General features: G+C 36.8%; 1 long non-coding RNA gene and 1 pseudogene across 2 annotated transcripts in view; one reads left to right on the top strand and one right to left on the bottom strand.

The window, feature by feature from the left end:
* Positions 1-17,268, bottom strand: part of LOC110340560 — a 261,177-nt gene that overhangs the window by 144,743 nt on the left and 99,166 nt on the right. The window lies entirely within an intron of this gene.
* Positions 3,417-3,992, top strand: LOC101826079 (annotated as a pseudogene).

Consider the following 17,268-nt stretch of genomic DNA (forward strand, 5'->3'; position numbering starts at 1 on the left):
TTCTACAGGCATACACTATGCCATTTTTCCATCTTTTAAATGATATTTTTATTCCTATGTTCCCCTAAAGGCTTATTTTCTCTCCTCTGAATTTTAATTTCTTTTGTTGTTTTTATGAGATGAAGTCTGCTATGTAGCCGTGAATGTCCTCAAACTCATGGAAATCTTCCTATTGCAGCCTCCCAGTTGCTGGGCTAGTTCTATTCCACCAGTACTAGTCATAATGCATTCTGTGTCCCTAGATTGACTGGCATAAGAGAGAGAATTGATACATACAGGGATCTCTAAGGGCAACTTCTCTGTAGGACTGGCATAGGAACACCCTGAACAAACCTTATCTGTGATGGGTAAGAGTGAGTCCATGAGGTGAAGCAGAGAGAGCAGAAGGAGAATGGAAAGGATCTTTTTTATCATTTTTTATTTTAATTTTAAATACCTTGTTTTACATGTCAATCCCAGTTCCCTCTCCCTCCTCTCCTCCCGCACTCCCCTTCCCCCCCCACCCTCCCACCCTATTGCCAAATCCTTCCACATAGGGGATATCTAGAGTCTGTCTTTTTACTCTGGGTAGGGTCCAGGCACTCCCCTAAGAGTCCAGGCTGAGAGAGCATCCCTCTTTGTGCTATAGGCACATGAAGACTGTTTGTATACCAGGGATAGACACTGATCCACAGCTCAGGGCCCCATAGGTTGCCCAGGCCTTCTCACTGACACTCACATTTGGGGGGGTCCAGATCAGTCCCATGCTGGCCTCCCCACTGTCAGTCTGGGGTCCAAGAGCTCTCCCCTGTTCAGATCAGCTGTCTCTGCTGGTTTTGCCAGCCCATTCTTTGCCAATTTGCTCATCACTCCTCTCTCTCTGTCACTGGGTTCCTTGGGTTCAGTTCAGTGATTAATTGTGTGTTTGCCTCTGCTTCCATCAGTCACAGGATGAAGGCTCCCGGATGGTTATAGACATCAAGTTCATTATCAGGAATGGGCATTCGAGGTGGTCTCTCCACTATTGCTTAGCTTACCAATTGGTGTTTTCCTTTTAGATCACTCGAGGTCTCTCTGGTGCCTGATCTGTATTCGATCCTATGATTCCCTCTTCCCCCTATTCTACCCCCACCCCCTCAACTTCCTGTTCCCCCATGGTCAACTCTCTTCCTCTTCACCCCTCTCTTCTTCCCAGGTCCCACTCCCCCCCACCCCTTGCCGTGTTCCCCATCCATTCAGGGGATCTTGTCTCCATCCTCTTCTCTTGGGTACTATGCATATATGCATATCTTTTAGGTTCTTTCCTGTTTCCCAGACTCTCTATCAGTGGAAGTGCAGACTGGCACTATCCTGATCCAGGTCTAAAATCCATATATGAGTGAGTACATACCATGTTTGTCTTTTTGCGACTGGGTTACCTCACTCAGGATGGTTTCTTCCAGTGCTATCCATTTCCCTGCGAATTTCAAGATTCCATTGTTTTTTTTTTCTGCTGAGTAATACTCCATTGTGTAAATGTACCACATTTTCTCTATCCACTTTTCAGTTGAGGGGCATCTAGGTTGCTTCCAGGTTCTGGCTATTACAAATAATGCTGCTATGAACATAGTGGATCAGATGCCCTTGTTGTATGAACTTGCCTCATTTGGATATATGCCTAAGAGTGGAATTGCTGGGTCTAGTGGTATATTAATTCCCATTTTCCTGAGGAATCTCCATACTGATTTCCAAAGAGGCTGAAAGGATCTTAATACAGACTAAATCAAGCCTGATTTCCTTAGAATGCATGAGTTAACATAGCAACTACCTCAACTCAGCAGTTCAGGAATTTAGTATTTTTCATAAGCTAATACTAGACACCTCTCACTAAAGCAGTAGTTTAGAATTTGAAAGCTGAATTGACACTAATCAATAACAATTAATGACTGTTTATTGTGTATCTATACACACATGCATATAAATTAATGTATATTCTAAGTCCTTTATGATGTCAAAATTCATGGAGTCATTTCAATGCATTACCATATAGGAAAATCTACTTGATTTACTCAACAAAATTAAGACCCAAAGTGACTAGACAATTCTACAATGGTACAAACAAAAAAGTATAAAATTCAAATTTGATGTGACCTTTTGGATTTTAAGGCTCAGATTCCTAACCTTGACCATACATGGCCTCATCTGACATGAGTTTTGATTCAGTTATTTAGCAGCCAAGTTTAAATTTACTGAAACTTAATGTTCCATCCCTATAGGATATTTACTGTTTTCTACTTCAAATATAGTTATAGGAATCAAAAGAGAAAATGTCTGGACATAGAAATACTTTGTACACTGTACAACAATAGAGTAACATCAGGCTACACAAAATTATCAAGGATAATAATGGCAAGTCATCTCCACATACCAAACCGAGTCATTACAAAGTGTAGCTAATATCTTTTGGTGAACACCTCAGAGGAGAAGATCCAAACATTATTTCTTATGTAAGGTTTCTTATCTAAATTTTTTTTTGGTTTTTTGAGACAGGGTTTCTCTGTGGCTTTGGAGGCTGTCCTGGAACTCGGTCTGTAGACCAGGCTGCCCTCGAACTCACAGAGATCCGCCTGCCTCTGCCTCCCGAGTGCTGGGATTAAAGGCGTGCGCCACCAACGCCCGGCTAAATTAATTTGAATAACACAGCTGAACCATATGTGCATCACCACAATACAAGATGAAGATGGCGCCTACAAGGAAAAATCAACTTATACTTTCACTACACCTTGAAATTCTAAAAGTTCCCAATGTATCATATTCCAGTATGTTTACGAAATGAGCTACTTTTATTTTTCCATGTTAATAAAACTTGACTGCTACTTTGCAAATTTTAGTAATAAGTATTCAGGATGGCAAGGCTTTTTGTAGCTAATAACACTACTTACTAGTGAAAAATATGGAATATTTATTCAATTTTTCAAATTTCTTACTCTTACTTATCCTGAACAGTGTTGACTACTATGGAATATTTATTGGTCTGTTCCCCATAGCCATGGCAAGAAGTTAGGAGAAACTATTCACTACAAAGGCCAAGTTATACAGCTATTCTCTGCTCCTGATATAAGTAAGAAATGGAGTTCTGTAATGTATTAGTATTCCTTCATGCATTTATACATGTATACATTCAAATTCATGTTTACCTTTATGTATGTTTGCAGATACTTAACATTAAATCTATGGTGATTAACCACACAATAAGCAGACAGATCCTGATTATCACCAAGTATCATTTAGTTACCAGTTCTTAGTGTTATATTGATAATTATTACTTATAAGCATCAAACGCCATCTCTGGTTTAGAAATGAATCAGCAACTGACTTATTTACTCAATCCATGTGATGATTTATGGTTCAAGAAAATATCCTGCTTTCCTTTCACTGCTGCGTCCGCAGCCAGGAGTATGCTCAGGCTACAAAAGAGGCTTGCCTCTAGCCTCTTCCACTGTAGTAAAAAGAAGGTTTGACTGGACCCCAATGAGACCAATGAAATAACCAGTGCCAGCTCCTGTAAGCAGATACAGAAGCTGATCAAAGACAGGCTGATCATTCGGGAGCCCGTGAGTGCCCATATCTGGCCCGGTGCTGGACAAACACTTTGGCTCACCCGAAGGGCAGGCATATGGGGCATAGGGAAGCAGATGAGCACTGCCAATGCGAGAATGCCTGAGAAGGTGACCTGCATGAGAAGGGTGGAGATCCTGCACCAACTTCTCAGGAGATACCGTGAATCCAAGAAGATTGACCTCCATATGTAACACAGCCTATACCTGAAGGTCAAAGGGAATGTCTTCAAAGACAAGCAGATTCTCATGGAGCACATCCACAAGCTAAAGGCTTAGACAGCTCCTGGCTGACCAGGCTGAGGCTACCAGGTCTAAGACCAAGGAAGCACGAGAAAGTGTTGGGCGGAGCGCCTCCAGGCCAAGAAGGAGGAGTTCAACAAGACTCTGTCCAGGGAGGAAGAGACCATGAAATAAAGCTTCCCTCGTGTCTGTACATAGTGGGCTGCCTGTGGCCTCAGGTGAATCAGTCATTAAAATAAAACAAGCCTTTGTCTGTTGCTCTTTTTAAAAAAAGAAGAAGAAAATGCCCCTCATTAGATCACTGTGACTATTTATTTCAAATTCATCAAAACATCAGAGTCTGAAAAACAGAGAGAACTAAATAATGCAAGTACAGTCTTACTGGGATAAAAGCAGTCACAGAATAACCACTGCAAAGCTGTGTGTGTGTTACATGAACTTACAAAGTTATAAATCAGTAACTTCATAAGGCCTTCGTAGTTCTAAACAGTTTACCTAAGACAATCCCTAATGTCTAATAAAAGTACTTAGGGGTAACTATTTACTATGTGTGTAAAGTTCTTAGAGGTCTATTTTATAAGGAAACACAATCAGGCAAAAAATAAAATGTTACATATATTGTGATCTTACGATTTGTTTTATGGTGGCATGTTAGTGAGTCGTGACACAGTAACTCTTTTTATCATGCTTTAAAATTGAACAGAAGCATAGATGGTGACTTATTTTCCCCCTATTTGACTTTTTATACATATGTAATATCATTGAAACTCATTTAAATTCATGTGAATTGGATTGTAATTTAAGGTCTAGAAGGACTGATTTCATTAAACATCTTTTGTTTAATCAAAAATTCTGAACACACATGAATATTTCAAACCAGTATCCTTTTAAGATTTTCAACACTGGGCTGTTAATTATCATAGCAAGGAAAATGTACAAAGGGATTTTTACATTAGAACCAGTAAAGTTAATTTAACAAACTGGACTCAAAAAACAAGCCAGTTTTATTTTTAACCACTTTCTTTTCCTCATGTTACTGTGAGTCTACATGCTTTTTTTTTTTTTTAACCTGGGGTCGGGTGAGGCAGGAAGTCTTGGGAAGATTCATAGCCTTCGTAGACATCTTTTAAACATTGAGACTTACAATGTGGGCTAGGACTTTGATCTCCTCTGGCTGGGGACCTGACTGGCTTAGTAAACGCAGAGGGGAAAATGCCTTGGGAGGAGTCCTCTTCCCACAATCCAACAGCCTGAGAGCCTTTCACCAGTGACACAGGGTCCGGGCTACACAAGAGAAATGGAGACGTGAAGGCACAAAGGGGTCTCACAGTGAAGACAGTTGCCACTGATGCTGTTAACATTTCTTATAGGACATTTTTCACATTCTTCCTTTTCATATAAAATACTTCCCTGCATTTTGTCTAACAACCAATATGTGTATATGTATATATATATATGTATATGTATATATAATACCTTTAGAACAGGTAAATAAATACACTGCAAGTCTTAGAATCAGGGTCAAATGGGGGAGAGTCTCATTTATTGTTTAAAAATCCTCCATTAATATCTGATATCAGTCTCTCTCCATCTTTCTCTGACTCTCTCCCTCACTCCCATGTCTCCCTCCCTCCCTTCCCCCTCTCTGTTTGTGTGTGTGTGTTATTCAAAGAAATAAAGATTATAGATTTCATTTCTGCAAAATGAGACTTCAAGTAATGGTGACAAAGTATTCATGATTTGATGTTTTCTTTATTCATTATTTATGTGTTTGTTTATTTTACTGCTTTGGACACAGAGCAATGTGAAGTGGTATAATAATAATAATAAAAAGAAGAAGAACACTAATAATAAAATATTAAAAGACTTAGCCAAACTAAAAATCATGGTGAAATTTCATGCAAATGAGTGAGACATGCTAGGAGGTTGAACTCACAGTTTGTGAGCACTCAGGTGGAAGTCGTCTGTATTCTATACTTCACATGAACAACAAATCTTCCAGATGGAGTTTGGGGGAGAAATAGCTTTGCTCCTTGCTGTGAACCCAGATTGTAGTGAAGTTCTCCAATGAGAAGTTGAGCAAGCCAAATGAACGCCAAAATAAAGGACTCCCACTTTAAGCTCTTTGGGATGTAAGCTTCAGGGAAGGTATTTTCTCCATCAGCAATTAAGCTAAGGCATACAACAACTCTATGGTTATGACTGGGATGGATTTCCAAAGGGATGGGGGTGGGGAGTGCAGGCAAAGTAGCTATAAAAAAGCTGACAGAAAGTTGACAAGAAAGAGAGTTAGGAAGAAATGGACACTAGAAGATAAAAGGGTCCTATAGTGCCACCTCCAACTCAGAATAAGTCTGTTAACTTAGACGCTTAGAAACAGAAAGGATACTTAACTGTCTCAAAACTGGAACTTCAATTTACTTCTTACTAAACTCACTTCATAGAAATACATATATTTTGTATATTAATGCCCATAAAAACATGTAACATCAGATAGAAACAAAAATATTAATAGGCTGATATGAAAATGATTTGCTCTAATCATAATCATACAGTTGTTAAACTAGGGACCTCAACAGTTAAGGGATATTCTAAATTTAGTACCCGTTAAAGAAGGAGGTACTGAATTGATTGATTGATGATGTGTTGTAGTATATTGTTGAAAATAGTCACCATCTCTACAATTCTCTGCTATTAACAAAAAAAATGTCTTCACATGTCAAAAAAACACAGGAAAGCTATGGAATGTGTTTTACAAAATCCAACACAATTTAACAATAAAACCAATAAGGGCAGTACAACAACAAAATTCACAACTCAATGTCACCTATGAGATTACCTATGAGCATAAGTGAGCTATCTTTTATACACATATCAGTAACTTAAACAAGAAATATATTTAACATCTATTATATTTTATGGTATATAGTATATTTATAAATTATATTTAGAATATTAAAAGAAATAAAAGTAACCCTAAAGAAATATGTGATTTCCTTCCCCAAAATCTAATTAGTTCTGTGTTTTTTATAAAAGACTAGATAGTAGAAGTTAAGCATTTAATCACAATGGGGGTGTTTAAGCCTTTACTTGTGGGAAGTAATGAATTTCAACAGATTTTGTTTTAAACCGCTGCTCACTAGCATGTTAGCATAGCAAGCCAGTTATACAACACACCCATGTAAAACCGAACCAGTTTGTTTTCTGAAGTCAAGCAATGCAGGTGATTGGACACTCAGGCCTAAGTGCTAACTAAACAATTTTAGAAGGAGCTATAAATGATAATATCTTTCTGTACTTCTGTAATATAAAAAATGAGCGTTCAGAAATGAAAGGCACCTCCCTGAGTTCATGCATCCTGGAGCAGAAAGGCAGACTGACAACAAACTCTTTGCTTGAACACATTTACGGGGTGAAAAACAATGCTCGTGCAGACAATGCTTTAAAATGAAGTGTTTCTTGTATTTGTCTGTGAGTGTAACTCAGTGGTGAAGTACTTGCCTATGACCTGTGGAGCACTGGGCTCTATTCCTAGCATGTCCAGCAAAACAAAACTTACACTTGTGTGTTGTTTTAAATTTTTTGTCATTCCTGTTTTGAGACAGGGTATCCAGTAGCTCCAGCTGACCTCAGATTCTGTAGGCAGCTGAAATGTCCCTGGATTACTGATCCTCTTGCATCTAAGAGCAAACATGAACTCCATCCTGCCCAATGACAGTATCCTAAGAAGTTAAAACTCACCTTGCACTCTCTCCCAGCTTCATTTGTGAGAACTCCTAAAGCAGGGTAAGCCCATGAGCTCTAACTAGCATTAATTTAAGAAAGTTTCTACTTTATGGTTGTCAAAATGGAGATTGGCATAAGGCCAGAATGACTTTTAATTAATGTGAACATTTATGTTCAAGAATTTCTATCCAAAATACTCATAAACTGTGGATAAAGACACCTTGCCATCATTTCCTCCTTTAAAAAGCTCAAGGAGTAAAAACCGTACTATGGAGAATATGCAGGATTTTCAATGCTTGCTTGATGCCGACTGGGCTGTGCAGCGAAGCACAAAGGAACATTGTGGTTTGGATTTGTGTCACTTATCAACACGGTTACTTTCCCAGGTACCACCTCTACTTAAGTTGGGAGTTTATAATTTCTGATTTAGTTGAGAATTTTCAAAATTATACACATTTTGCAAGGCTTAAAAGAAGTGAAATTAAATTGCCTATGGAAGTGTTTAGCTGAAATGATTATATATTGTGATTGGTGATTTTGTTATTGCTTGTGGATTTGTTTTTGGTTTTGTTGTTGTTTAATTCACTGGCGTATTTTTGTTACTTTATTGTTTGAGAGTTTCATGCATGCATGCATACAGATTGCTTTGATAAATCAATCTCCTCTAGCACTAGTGATATTATTAATTCTATATCCATGACACTTGGAAGGAAGGCAAAATAAGAGAGAGATTAATCTTTAATTTATACTGTATTTAAACTAGTTCTCAAGCTTATCTTATGTATTTTCAGTGGAATATTTTCTTGAGTTTCCTGTAATTTTTTTGTTGTGAGCCTAACCTTTAATGACTGAGCTACCCCACTAGCCCAAGTTTCCTGTAATTTATAACAACTTTCTGTTTTTTTGTCTTCAAAGTGGAAGCAGTAACACCATCAGCTAAATGACCACCACTTATAAATGTGTAGTTTCTATGCATCTGGAGTGATAACAGTTACTGTAAATTCTTTCAGTGATCTCCACAGTGAGAGAAAAGAGAGCCCTAAGACCTGACTTGGTGTTTCCCACATTCCTATGCTGAAACCCAACTGCCAATGTGAGGGACTAGAAGGTGGAATCTTTGAGGGATAACTAGGGCTTGGAAGAGAAGCTCTCAAGAACGGGATTGGTGTCCTTAGTAACATAAGAAGGCAACAACATCCTTCCAACATGTGAAAAAAAAAATGAGAACATCCATTGTATAAAATGTATAAAGGCTCTACCAGACAAGCAATGTGCCATCTCCTTGCCTTGGAATCTTTCCCCTACAAAACAATGTGAACTAAGAATTTCTTGTTCAGAAAATGCCCAAAGCTGTATATTTTCTTACAGTAGTGTAATAGATCAAAGCGGCTATCGAATGCTCACTAAAATTGCCAGAAGTGATGACCATAGGTTTTTTTTCTTGCCTTGTTTTCAATATTTTTACCTCTGTGAACTATCATTATAATACTGAAAAGTTTGAGATTTGCTAATATAGCTAAATGTATCATCACTATGCCGTCTCATTTTTATTCTTGCTAAATTGCAGAAAAGCAAAGCATGAGTTTCCATTTGAAGTTATATCCACTGTGCAGATATAACAGAATGCAGTTTCTGTGTGATTAGTCATTTGGTTTCTATAGTCATCTTTATGTGGCAAGATGGCTTGGATCTCAGTATCCAGACCCTTTATTTAGAAATTGTTTTCACTGTGCTGAATAAATATACATTTAGAAAACATCATAGAGTAGACCTTCTTAATCACTGTAAACACATATTTCAATGAAACCAGTCACATTTATATTCCTGTACACTGATTACCCTATCCATCTCCAAAAGGTTTGCATTATCTGTACCAAAACTCTTCATTATTTTATAGTAAGATATCACTGCTCCCTTCACTCTATCCCGGTAACCACTGGTCATTGTATTCTTCTTTAACTATTTGACTTTCTATGTACTTCATATACTTGAAATCTTATAACATCTCTCCTCTTTTTTCTGGCTTGTTTTTCATATCATAATGTCTGCAAAGATATCACATGTGAAAGTGTGAAACAGGATTTCAGCCTTATTTAAGACTGAATAATACCTTAAAGTATGTATATGACACATCTTTTTTCTCCGTGATAGCTTGAGTGTTCTTCCTTTGTTGGGATTATTGTAAATAATGCTATTATGAATGTAAATGTCCAAGTATATTGTTTTCAATTCCTTTCTGTGTATATGCCCTGAGTGTCAGCCTTTTGTTGCTACAAAACATTGGAATTACATTTCTAGGAACAGAATTTAGTAATTCCTTTATTACAGCATCAATCTGAATTCCATCATGAGATAAATAAATGTTAATAATCATATTCCTTTGCTGATCTGTGCTGTTCGGGTTCCATTGATTGCACTAGCTTCTTGCCTTCTGGCTGTTCTTCCAACAAAAAAGCCTGCTTTCCAAACTACATAGTTATAGAAGTCATTTTCACTAAAAACATGACAGAAAGGAGGAATTTTCAGAAGGAATTAAAACATCTCCATTGACAACACACATAAGTAACCATTGATATCAACTTTGGCTAGTTATAGCAACTCTGGTCCTAACTCATAGTTTGAATCTTTCTAATATGTTACACATTAATCTGAAGTTCACTATCAATACACAGTAAGTTGAAAGTTAGTACACTCCACCGAAAGCATTGAATCATAGGGTCAAAATGAAGAAGTATCTCCTCATACAAACATAGGACCCAATTTTATGGAAAAGAAGTTTTGTTATTGTTTTTCATGTAAATGTATACCTTTTTCTCAACTACAGTTTTTCTATTTTTACTTAAAATTTTGCACATATGAATATTTCTCTCGCGTTTTGTTAATGCATCATGAACTATGGGTACTGCGTAGATTTCAACCTATGTAAAATTATTGATGACACAATAATTATAGAATCCAAACACATGCAATATGATTTGTTTGGGAAACAATAGACATTTTATGGCCCATTTTTCCTATGGAATACTTAAAGCCCCGATATTACATAGAGTCACCTATTCATTATCATGTGATGTATGTGTACTGTGGCATGATATGAATTTGATGTTGAGCTTAATGCATTTCCCTTCCCATCTGCTCTGGGTTCCAGGTAATAGGGGAAGAGAAAAGTAAATAATTGCAACATTTCTTTTATATCTTTCTTTAAGTTTACCACACTCAACTGAATTTTATTACAGAATCATTCTAACATCTTATTTATTTTATCCTTAAGTGAAACCTCAAGGCAATATCTTTCCTGGATTTATATAATAAGTTTCTTTTATGGAAATGTCAAAATCCTCTCTGCATGGGGGCAAATTTTCTAGGGCATATATTCATATGTGCCTGCATATTTACTCTATTACACTTACTGGCAATGTTGACATTTATTGCTCACTGGGTGCTACATACAATATAAAATTGTAATTACTAACTTTAATATATAAATATACTTGACTTTAGGTCATATACTTGTGAACCTTGAACACTCCTCTAGCTCTACATATATATTAATGATTATATATATATGTATATATACAAATGATGAGATTAAAGGTCTGATGTTCCTAGTAGCCTCTGAGGTTACATATAAAGTAAGCAGTAAACCCAATAAATGGCCATATTTTTCAACCTATCATTGAATGACATACTCTCTTACAGAGAGTCTTCATTTCTTCTCTTTCTCTGATAACCTGCCCAATAATAGCTATTCAAATTATGACTGACAATGGCCAACCAGAGAGCACAATCATCACTGAGACATGGTTTCTAGCCCCACAGCTGGAATCTGTATTTCACAAGATCCCCACCATACTGTACGCAATGTCAATTTGAAGCAAATTTGATCTAAGCTATCTTGTTTTTTGAGACTCCTTTTTTTCAAACATATGGAAAACCACTTGAATTTAAACTTGCAAAATGAAAACTATGTTCTTTGAGAAATAATATTTGAAGTTTGGTTCTTCACAAGATGAATCTGTCAGATACATGGATGGGTCCTCCACATTTTTGTCCCCATTCCCTGTTTCAATTATATGCTGAAAAGACTCTTGCTTGTTATGAGGTTGTTTCCTGGGTTGGCAGTTTAACTCCCTGCAAAGCACAGCAGTGGGTAGCCCTTGATATCCTGAACTTCCAGAGCTCAGACAGGAAAGGTGGCATGACAAGGATTATGTGTTGCCACTAGAGGGCAGTAACAACGATTTAATAATGCAAAGGGTGTTCCAGCTTGCCATAGGCAGGGGAAAACAATGATTCTTTGTGGGTGAGGTCTCTGGGAGCTTCTGACTTTAAGAGAAGGAACAATAAATTAGAGTTAAATCATCAAATATTGACATTTATGTTCCAATTGTGCCCTTCAGATTTTTCAAGTTTAAAAAGTCTTGTTTGCAAGTCTTAATTCCTTTTTTTTGCAAGTCTTAATTCCCAACTGTGAGAACAGGGAATTATAAATCATTTTCTATGCTAAGATCTTGAAAATAAGTGGGTGTTTATTACAAATGAGGCTCCCTTAACATAAATAGAGAGAGCACCTCATTATTGAGCGTCTAAGGTAGGAGGAAGGGGATGAGTTCATATACAATGATGTAGGATTTTAGCACATACAAATGCAATTCTATTGATTCCTATTTAGCATTTAAATATGACTGCTTGTGTGCTGAATGTTTTCATATGAATATTTAACAATTTTCTTGAGGAAAGGGAAGGGGAGATATTTAATCAAACTGTAAGCTCCTTGAGGACATAATTATGCAATCTCAATGTAGTCTTGATGTTCTAAGCAATGAGAAACATATGTCAGCTGTCCTATAATGACCTGTGCTAGACTGTCAAGTACAAGAATCCCCGTGCTTCTCTGGCTATGACAAAAGGCTTGACCTAACTCTTTCTGAGTGGTCACTTACTAATACTTTTATATCTAATAAGAGGTTAAGAGATAGACAAATTAGATATGTAAAAGCATCTGTATTGTATTATTTAAGTCAATGTGAACAAAATTGCAAAGACAAATGAAGTTTATAGAAATTTCTAAAGGCATGCAACTCTTGTGCTTCTGTGTTTTGTGATGGGACACTGGCAGTTCTCAGAAGCATCTGGTCCCTAGACTACACTCTAAGCAGCCCTGGTCTAGATGGCTTCTTAGCAGAAACATTGGCAGAGATAATCTGGGTCATAAGGTTGGACTTCATGCAAAATTTTTTCAAGTTTGATTGGACTCAGCATATCAATTTTTGCTATGGGGCAGTTAACTGCTTTAGAACATTTGGCTTATTTAGATGTAGAGAATGGTGTATTTGTTTTGTACTTAGGGCTGTGCAGTAAGAAAAACAAGTTGGGCCTTTAATCCCAACACTCAAGAGGCAGAAGTAGACAGATCTCTGGGTTCAAGGATATCTCGCTCTAGAGTGAGTTCTATGACAGTCAAGGCTACACAGAGAAACCCCGTCTTGAGAAAAAAAAATTTAAAACAGAAACAATAACAGCAACAAGAAAAAAACCCAAACCAACCCAAAACTAAAGCCAAAACAAAACAGAAAAACAGAAACAAACAACCAAAAGCAAATAAAATCCACTCATATTAATCACCCGACTATTACAAAGCACAAAACAGAGCCTCCAGTGTGTTACTGCCAGGAAAACAAGTTAATTGCTATCTCTGAGCAAGGACTTAATTGAATCTGTGTTCTGGGGAGGGATTCTGTAGTCCCTATTCAATTGCTTACTCTCCACCTCTATTTCCTCTCTTTGGGTACCTATTTTTTAACTAGAGTTGTTTGTTCCAATGACCAGGATACAGACATTCAAACTTGACAATAGTAGAAAAAAAGTGCATTGTGTTCTCATACAGTATTTAGACAGCAGCTTAGGTATCTACGCATGCTGAGGGAGAACCTGGAAGGCCAAATGAACGAGTTTTCAAAGTGACAAATTTCAGAGTCACCTAATTACTGGACCATTGGAAATGGATCAGTGGCATCTACCTGAATTTACATTTTATTTTTCTGTCTGAGAACTCCATCCTGTTTGGCATTTGTCACATTCATTCTTGCAAAAAGCAGTTATTTACTTTAAAAGTTATTCCATAACAGATGTGTGTCTGGACAGGTAAGCATCAACGTCAGTAAATAAAGTTTTAAGTGTTGGTACTTCTCAAACTCAACTTTCCCAACTGAGTTTGCAGCTAAAATCCAAAATGAGTTCAGTATGAAGCCTGTCAGTGGTTGCACACTCCTCATGAGTGACCAACCTGAACTTCAGCTCTGTTCTACCTCAGGCTTGGGTTGAGACAAACAAACCCATTTATGATTATACTAGAGATATCTTCTAAAAAGCAAGTATGAAGAATCATTTTGTATTTAAGAACACTCATAGTCATTTTTTAATGATTTCACATATTTCTTGTGCTTTTTTTCTTCTAGTTTAACACCATGGAAACATCAACCTGTTTGTTTGTGCAGCAGAGAGGCTGACTGGCACATGTTTCTAAACTACTTAAATTCAATTGCCAGACCAAATAAAGAAAATTAGAACACCTCACCCTTCTCCATTTGGCTTTATAGTTGTTTTGTTAACTAAAGTATGTGTTTAAATACACAAATCAATATTTGAAACTCTAGTTGAAATGCGCACAGTGTATCACTTCTCCAGGTCAAAACACCAGCAAGCAAACAAAACCAAAGAAATGAAAATATCACACCCATAATAAAGATAGCAACAATAAAGCACTTCTAAACTAAGTATTCCATAAAACTTTTTAAAAGTTACTGGCTCTCAGAAAACTGAAGAAGCATCTAGCATCTGTCACCTGAACTCACAACAAACTAGTTTCTAACTTCTAAATATTATTCTATATCTGTCTTAGCATTTAATGATAGTAATTGCCTAAGCAAACTTTTAGTAACATACGGTAACTTATATGAGTACATGGGTGTACAGTCCATAATATTTCTTGCAAAAATCTTTATTTTTCAAAGTAATCACTGACACTTGCATTATTTTAAACAATGCTTAATATCTATCTTTATTTCTAAGAAAATAATTTCAAAGGCCATGGCCACAGTTATGAATAGTTCTGTATATGTGTATTTCATATTTATCAATGATGACTGGGCATTAAAATATATATAAGAAAAAACAGCACATTGAACATATCTATTTTCAAGGATGACCTGTGCTATGAAAAATAAACTAAATGGAGATATTTGAAGACAAGATAAGTGAGAGGAGGCAAGGCATGTCTACAGCTTATGTCTTAAAGTAGAAACATACAACTCTTACACTTGGTATTACTTTAGAAATAGCTTTTAACTATAAATCATGTAACATTATTGAGGAACAAGACATTAAACATATGTATCCTTAAAAGATTCTGGAATACTGTGGTCTCTCAAGTCAAGTGCTTAACATGTAACTATAACAAGAACATTTAAAGGTGCTGGCATTTTTCCGAAGGCTTCTAGTAAAACTTTGTTAAAGAAAATGATAGTATTGAGGCTGAAGAGGCAGAGTCTAAAACTCGCATTTGTACAGCACTCACCACGTGCCAATACTGTGCTAAGGATCCCATACTTTACCTAGTTCTGTTGTAAATGACTGCTGAAGAATAATTGATCACACTGTAATACCCCGAGACTGTGTTAATAAAGTTAACATTGAATCAGGGGACAGAGCCAGCAACTAGCCGACCAGAATGAGCCATAGAGAAGCCAGAAATATGGATAGAGAAGACACACAGGAAGGAGTAGGGAGGGACTTGGAGATTCAGCAGTCTCTTCAATCTGGGAAGTGTGGAGGGAAGGACACCTACACAGCTTCCTTGATCTAGCAGATGTTTACCCCAATATCTGACTCCCGAGTCTTTATTGGTAATAGGACAATTTAGCTACAAACAACAAGTGGCTGTTGCACACATCAACTCACAGCAATTCTAGTTTCCTGCCAATGATCAAATCAGTCAAAATTCTATCGTGGATGAGGAAAGGGTCTTACTGATGATTGTCAAAGGAGGGAGATTCCTTGTCCTTTAAGGATATGGCAGTAGTCCCGGTGGATGGCCACTCACCTATTCTTATGTGGATAGCACTAACTGAACTCAAGGGACAATCAATAATAATTACTATAAAAGGAGAATATGAAGTCAAGGAGGACACAGTTGGGTACAATATAAAAGTTGAAGATTGACAGTGGCAGATTGATGTGACCAATATAAAATATGTAAGTGTATGAAATTTCAAAGAATAAAAATACTGTTTTAAAAGTTCAATAAATTTTAAATCATTTACTAGAGTTCGTTCTGTTTAAAAGCACCTACTATAAACACGTTCATTCTTCTGCAGGGCTGCAATAACTTCTCAGTCTTCCTTCAGGCTCTTCCATCTACCTTAGTGAAACCTTGAAAATGTAATTCAGTTCATATCCTTGCTCAAGTGCCTCAAATGGCTTCCCTTTTAGCTAGGGTTCAACACTCCAGGGCTAAGAAAATGGCTCAACAGGTCAAGGTGCTTGCCACCAAGCCTAGTGGCTTGAGTTTGATCCTCTGATTCCACAAAGTGAAGGAGAAACTCAATTCCTACAAGTAGTTATATGACTTCCCCAAGCTCGGTACGATACCAATTTGCTCACACATTTAAACACACACACACACACACACACACACACACACCTGAAATGAATAAATGTAGTATAAAAGAAGTAAAAATTGTTTTGACATGATACAACAGAGCCTCACTTTCACTCAAATAAATAGCATTATTCTCTACTTGCAGGTGAACCCTGCCTTTTTGCTCTGCCTGGAATGTTCCTTCCAGGGTAACTGATATATCCTCATTAGATTTTCAGGTCTCTTCTCAGCTAATATGAATTTAAAAATTCTTGCCCAACCCTCCTATCCAACATTATTTATTTTCTTCACATACTCAATTTTATCAAAAATATTTGTTTATTTTTTTCTTATTTAATATCTGTTCTCTCAACATGTTCTCTTCTCCTACCACTTATATGTAAGAGCTTGTTTCCTGGACTTGTATTCACTGCTACCACCTTAGTGTTTAGGAAAAGAACTTGGTTTACAGTGTTTAATAAATATTGATGGCTTAAAGAGGCTCATTCATGTCAACATTGTCTTCATGCTTCAGTGGATCTGAGTCTGCTTGATCCGCATGTCTTGCCTTGGATTTAGGCTCAAAGCTAACTGAATGAACCCCACCCCTTTACACACACAGGCACACAGTCCTCTAAAACTTACAGATACTCTATCTACCGTAGTTACACTACTGTTTTAGAATTTAAATTTTGAAAGATTATATGCTTTTTTGTATGGAAAATTTACGAAAATAAAGGTAAATGAATGCATAGTATGATGGGTACAAATCATCAACATATTTTTGTGAAATATATAAATACAAAAGGACTAAATATCACTATAATACCATTCCAGATTTGCAGTGACTGAATGTGTAATACAATGCATTGATAATATGTTAATACTAAATACAGATTCATTTCTTATGACATATTGATCTAAGCAGTATTTTTGATGTCCTTTACTAGGCAATATTGTTTATGCTTTTATCTTAGTTTCCTTGAATTTTATTCCTTTTGGTAACCCCTTGGATTGGTTTGTTTTTGCTCTGATTCCACACATCATCACTGTCCTCAGTCTAGAATCCCTCTTGAGCCAGAGGAA

The sequence above is a fragment of the Mesocricetus auratus genome, unplaced genomic scaffold, assembly GCF_017639785.1.
Source record: "Mesocricetus auratus isolate SY011 unplaced genomic scaffold, BCM_Maur_2.0 Super-Scaffold_100008, whole genome shotgun sequence".
Classification (NCBI taxonomy): domain Eukaryota; kingdom Metazoa; phylum Chordata; class Mammalia; order Rodentia; family Cricetidae; genus Mesocricetus; species Mesocricetus auratus.